This window comes from Petaurus breviceps, unplaced genomic scaffold, assembly GCF_028583685.1.
Source record: "Petaurus breviceps papuanus isolate PSGF00001 unplaced genomic scaffold, PetGlider_PUasm1.0 38, whole genome shotgun sequence".
NCBI lineage: Eukaryota > Metazoa > Chordata > Mammalia > Diprotodontia > Petauridae > Petaurus > Petaurus breviceps.
Genome location: NW_027186304.1, coordinates 62,307,996 through 62,314,352, shown reverse-complemented (window position 1 = coordinate 62,314,352; position 6,357 = coordinate 62,307,996). Strand labels below are relative to the sequence as shown.

The 6,357-nt window shown below is 38.4% G+C and overlaps 1 pseudogene; it reads left to right on the top strand.

Annotated features, from left to right (window-relative positions):
- The first annotated feature begins 817 nt into the window (after nucleotides 1-817).
- On the top strand, nucleotides 818-5,852 carry LOC138170550 (Rieske domain-containing protein pseudogene; annotated as a pseudogene).
- Nucleotides 5,853-6,357: the final 505 nt, after the last annotated feature.

Here is a 6,357-nt window from a genome sequence, read left to right as displayed (position 1 = left end):
ACAGTTTTTCTTGTGTGACCTTGGGCAAGTCACTTAATCTTCTTGGGGTTGAGTTTCCTGATCTATAAAACGCGAAGGATGGACTAGATGACTTCTCCGATCCCTGTATTCTACAGATGAGGCAATAAAATCACTGAAGTGCTACCTATGTGCAGATGAAGACCTTGGCAATAAGGTCTTTTCCAAGAATGTTTACCAGTGACAGTAACATAATATTAAACATCAAAATGGTGACTGTTCTGAGGATACAGTCCTCCTACTTAATGTTTCAGTCTTCATCCTATAAGGACTCATAGGGTGCCCAAAAGGAAGTCACTCCATTTCCCTGATCCTCAGCTTCCATAATGGAAGAATAATATTGACCTACTTCTAGTCTATGATTGCAAAATGTATTACCTGAACATATTACTCAGATGAAGTACAGTCCATTGAGCTACATCACAATCAACTATTGTCCTATCTGACTTTCCTTCATTAATAGGGTGAGTTGAGAGATATCACAAGGCCTTACTTACCCAAATACTCCTCTGCTCATCTACCACAGTGGTCCAAATTCCCACCATTTGAGTTGTCTCTTAGTTAAGAAAAAAAAAAAACCTAAATTTTTCTCCTTGTCCTCTAAATTATAACCAGATCACTTATGATGGCTTGCAGATAATAGTATGCATTTTTAATGAAAAATTATTTTTTAAAGATAAACTTCTAGCTGAAATAGGAAGGTAGTCCAGAGAAAAAGAATTTCCTCTATGTTAAACCCTCAGATGCTCTCCTGTCTTGTAGTAGATGGCTTCAGATACTTCCTACAGGTTTAACCCTGGGCAAGTCACTTAACCTCTGTTTGCCTCAGTTCCTCATCTGTAAAATGGGGATGATAATAGCATTTACCTCCCAGGGTTACTGTAGGGATCAAATAAAACAATAATTGCAAAGTGTTTATCCTGGCATATAGTAAGTGCTGTACAAATATTAGCTGTTATTATTATTACCATGAGGCAGAGGTTGAGAAAGCATCACCTATTAATCTACCATGGTGAGTTGGGCCATCAGAAGCAGGAGACAGCTGGTAGAACATTTATCACTCAAACTGCATCTCCCTCAGATCCCCAACATCCTTCATGTAAGAAAATCCTGACACAGTCTTTCCACCATTAGAATGTGAACTCCTAGGGAAAGGGCCTGGTTTTTTGCATCCCCCAACACTTACCCCAGTGCCTGGTACAGGGTAGGTATTCAATAAATACTTGTTGACTGCCAGACAATCTGACTGAAGTGATCCAGGAATGGAAGCACTGGGTGTTCCCTAGTGTTGTCAGGTTATGTTGTGGTCATGGCCAGAAAATGCGAAAAATGGAGTGAAAGCTAAAAAGTATCCCCACCTCTGCCAACTTAGATTTTTTTAGAAACAAATTTCTTCCCTGTAGGTAAGGGTTTATCTATTTTTCCATTAAATACGAGAAGTAAACAAGGGTCTATATTAGAACCAATATGATCTTTTTTTTTTTACTAATAACAGGATATTGGTATTAGTCAAACATTCAGAAATCTTAAATAACAAGAACTCATGTTTCTATAGTGTATTAAACGCTTCTGCAAAGTGTACCCCTCTCAATAAACCTATAGGATGATTAGAACAAGTAGTATTAGCTTTATTTTATAGAGGAAGACTTGCTCATGGTCCCAAAAATTGTTACTTAGTGTTTATGTAGCGCTTGAAGTTCACAAAGCACTTTGCAAATATCATCTATTATTATTTTAATATCATCTATATTATTTTCTATCACAAAGGAAAATATCACACTCCGAGTATTCACTGTTATTATTCAAGAGTATTTTATATTTGGGAGAAATAGAAGATTTTGATGAACAGCAATCTTGGGAGATAAGTGCTATTATTATCTCCATTTTGAAGATGGGGAAACAGAGGCAGACAACAGTTAAGTGACCGAGGATCTGAACTAAGGTCTCCCTGACTTCAGGTCTACTAATCAACTGTACCACCTAGTTGCCAATAGTATTTGGTACACTAAGAGATATTCAAAATTAGGTCTCCTGACTACCAAGTTCTATACTTTCCCCACTATATCACACCATCCTTCTTCAAGAAGGTGACATCTTGCACTATCTTCATACCTACAACACTGATCAATTTTTTCCAGGGTTTGTTACCAGTAGTTTTCAATTGTGTCTAAACTCTTAACCACTCCACTTGGGGTTTTCTTGGCAAAGATACAGGTGTGGTTTGCCATTTCCTTCTCTGGCTCATTTTACAAATGAGGAAAACAGAGACAAACAGGATTAAGTGACTTGCCCAGGGTCACACAGCTAATAAGTGTCTGAGGCCAGATTTGAATTCAGTAAGATGAGTGTTCCTGACTCTATGCACTAAACCACCTAACTTCTTCTTCTAGAGTACAGCAAGTATACTTTTAATTCATTGAAAAGGCACCAAATGTTCAATCCTAGTGGCCCTTCCCCCCGCTAACTGTGGGGCCACTGCACCACCCTGTGGTGCTACTTCCTTTCACAGTGCTAACAGGATTTCCACCCTGAGCATTTCACACTGGAGATGGAACAGTTCTGACCTCTAATGAGAGACACTGGTTCAAGCCCTGCTTCTAAAATAAACTTGCTGTTTAACCCTGGGCCAGTCACTTTATCTTCTCAGTACCCTCAGGAATTCTCTTAAGACTCAAACATGGATCTGCAAAGCTCTACACAAGCTCCTGAGGCAATAGAAGAACATTTTCCTGTCTGTGTTGGCAAAGAAGACACTAAAAAAATCTCAAAGAATAACAGCTATAGTCCATGACAGAGAAATTATTTTCTATCACTAAGGAAAACATCATACTCCGGGTATTCACTGTTATTATTCAAGAAGACTTTATATTTGGGAGAAATAGAAGATTTTGATGAACAGGCATATATTGTTTGCCCCTGGCAAAAATATAAAATTACTTTGACAACAGGAGGATAGTATCAGTCTATAAACCCTAAAGATGCATCAGCAGTACCCAAATGGTGCTCCAAAGAAGTAAAGCAAAGGATTCATCCAGAGACAGTCAAAAATGGGCATATTTATGTGACTCTTTCTAAGGCTTCAGATTTTAAGTATGATTTTGATTTCTATGCAACCAGTTAAAAGTAATTTCAAGACCTACTACTCTGAAAAAAGTTCCGGATTTTAAAACTACATGATAATAATAAAACAAAAGATTTTTGTATATGTGGAAAGTATTTTTAGGAAATTCTATTCAAAAGTAGAATTAACCTGGTACAAGCCTATCATTAAAAACAACACAAAGCTAACTCTGAGAAGCATAAACAGAGGTGTAGCATTGAACAAAATCTATGATACATTTTTCCTCTCAGAATACAGCTGGAAAAAAATACAGCTGAGACTTCTTGACATACTTAGTTCCCCACTCAGGGTGAATCATAAGATTATAGGACTTAGAGTTGGAAGGAATCTTAGTGACCATCTATTCTGTCATTTTATAGAAAATAAGATTGAGGATTAAAAAGGTTAAGTGACTTGTCCAAGGTCACAAAAGCATTAAGTCAGGATTTAAACCCAGGTCTTCTGATTACAGATTCAGATGTCCAAAGCATCGTTACAACTTTCCAAAAATTGTTACAGCTACAGGTCTGGAGAATTTGTCTAGGAGTCAATAAATGCCTCTGCTCTTGTGGATGTGGCCTGCATCTCCAACAAACTATAGCATGCACAGCAGCCACACACCAGTAAAACCATCTTGACAGATGGGTTAAACCAGGTCAAGGATAACCAACAGGCCTCAAACCCATCAGTGATTTTAAGGGGATGTCTGCCCCAAGCATGTGATGACTTCCCCCAGTAGAATGGACAGATTAGAACAATTTGTTCCAATAGCCTAAAGGCAGCTAAAGCAGGTGCCATGGAGTACTTAGAGCTTGGTCAGACATCAAAGATGCCAAGGTCATCCACTGCATCCCAGGCTATTACTGATCATCTTGACTTTTGTCTTGCCAGTGGAGTTCAAAGACTCCTGAAGAAAGAGTAAAGCCGACAATTTTGTGCAGCTCTGCCTCACTTAAATCCAATTCACAAACAAGTCAGGACATAACCTGTGATGTCACTGGTCCTCTTTGAAAACGAAGGACAATGTGGCCTGCCTGTCAGCTGGCACAAATTATGCACCTTTGTATCACTTTTGCTGACTGATTTGAACTTTGTTTTTGTTGGTGGGAAAAAGTATCTGTATTTATGAAGGAGCTATATGTGAAAATATTCAATAATGTGTATCATTCCTGCCCCCACCAAGTGGTCCTCATGCCTCCCTAGGCAAATGCATGGGAAACTTTGTCCTAAGTCATTCTTTTTTTTTTTTTTAAGCAATGGGGGTTAAGTAACTTGCTCAAGGTTACACGGCCAGTTATTTCTGGGTGTGGTGCCAAGTATCTAAGGCTGGATTTGATCCCCAGGTCATTCCAACACTGGAGCCAGTGCTCTTACTCGCTGAGCCACCTGGCAAGCCCCGAAGCAACTGGGGTTAAGTAACTTGCTCAAGGTTACATGGCCAGGTGTTTCTGGGTGGGTGCCAAGTGTCTGAGCCCAGATTCAATCCCCAGGTCATCCCGACACTGGAGCTGGTGCTCTTACTTGCTGTGCTACCTGGCCGCCCCTGTCCTAAGTCATTCTAAGGGACACACCTAGAATATACCTAGGTTAAGCTGCAAATGACAATTGATAAATAAGCTACATATCTTAGTGGATCTGCTCTCTTCTTTCCTGCCTACATATTAATTATCCTATTAAGAGAAACTGTATCGGGGTGGCTAGGTGGCACAGTGAATAAAGCACCAACCCTGGAGTCAGGAGGACCTGAGTTCAAATCCAGCCTCAGACACTTAACACACTAGCCATGTGACCTTGGGCAAGTCACTTAACCCCAGTTGCCCTGCCTTCCCCCTTCCAAAGAGCAAAAATAAAGAGAAACTATATCATTATGCATATGATCAATGATGAAAGAGAAAGAAGAAAGGCTTTATAAAAGCCCCCATAAAAAATCCTATAAAAACTTTAATATATTTGCAACTTTTATGTAATAGCTATGCAAAAAACATTGACTGTTGTAACTTTTTTTTTCAGGATGGGCAAAAACTATCTTTTTTTCATGTTAGTGGGCCAGCTTTGCCTACTAGGAAGTTATTATGCAGATTTTGGAGAAGAGATTGTTGATTTGTAGGCCAAGTACTGTTCAAAACCTACGTTTTTCTATTTATAAATATACATATCGACTTATGTACTAAGTCTACTTCCTATATACATCTTTTCTTTCTCATATTTATCATTGAAGAAAGGACTTTAATTACAATATAAAAAACTTAGCTAAAAAGAAGAAAGTCCTCATATACACCAAAATATTTATAGCATTATTTTTTGTGATATCAAAGATTTGAAACAAAGTAGATGTCCACCATTTGGGAAACAGCTAAAAAATTGTGGTTCATCAATGTAATGGAGTATTATTTTTCTATAAGAAATGACAAACAATGCAGAGAAGCATGGAAAAATCTATAGAAACTGATGTAGAGTGAAGCAGAGCCAAGAAAACAATATACACGATGACTACAACATTGTAAATGGAAAGAATCACAAAAAAAAATCAAAAGTGAATGCTGCGAAATTACAAACAAGCATGAGCTCAAAGGAGAGTTATGGCAAGATACCCTTACTCTACTCTTCTGCAGACGTGAGAGGTTCACAAATGTGATTTATTGCATGTGGGTTTTTTTTTTGATGTCTTGATCAGTTTTGTTCATTTTCCCCCAATTCTTTCTTTCTTCTTTTTTTTTTCGATCTAATGAAAAATTTTACTTGTTCAAAAAGGCACCAAGTGTAGTGATGGAATGACATGTTCAAGGAACAAGCAGTGTTGAATACGTTTGTTGTTCAGTTATGTCTGACTCTCCATAACCCCATTCGTGGTTTTCTTGGCAAAGATACTGGAGTAGTTTGTCATTTCCTTCTCCAGTTTATTTTACAGAGAAAGAAACTGAGGCAAAGAGGGTTAAGTGACTTGCCCAGGATCACAGAACTAGTAATTATCTGAAGCCAGATTTGAACTCAGGAAGAGTCGTCTTCCTGACTTTAGACCCAGTGCTCTATCTACTGTATCATCCAGCTGTCTATTTAAAGCACATAGAGGGGACTAAAGTGTAAGAAGACTGGAAAGATGGAAAGGGATGAGATTGTGAAGGACTTTAAATGTCAAAAAGAACATTTTCTATTTGATCTTGAAAGTGATAGGGAGCCGCTGGAGTTTATTGAGTAGATGGGGAACATGGTCAGGCCTATACCTCAGGAAGATCACTTTG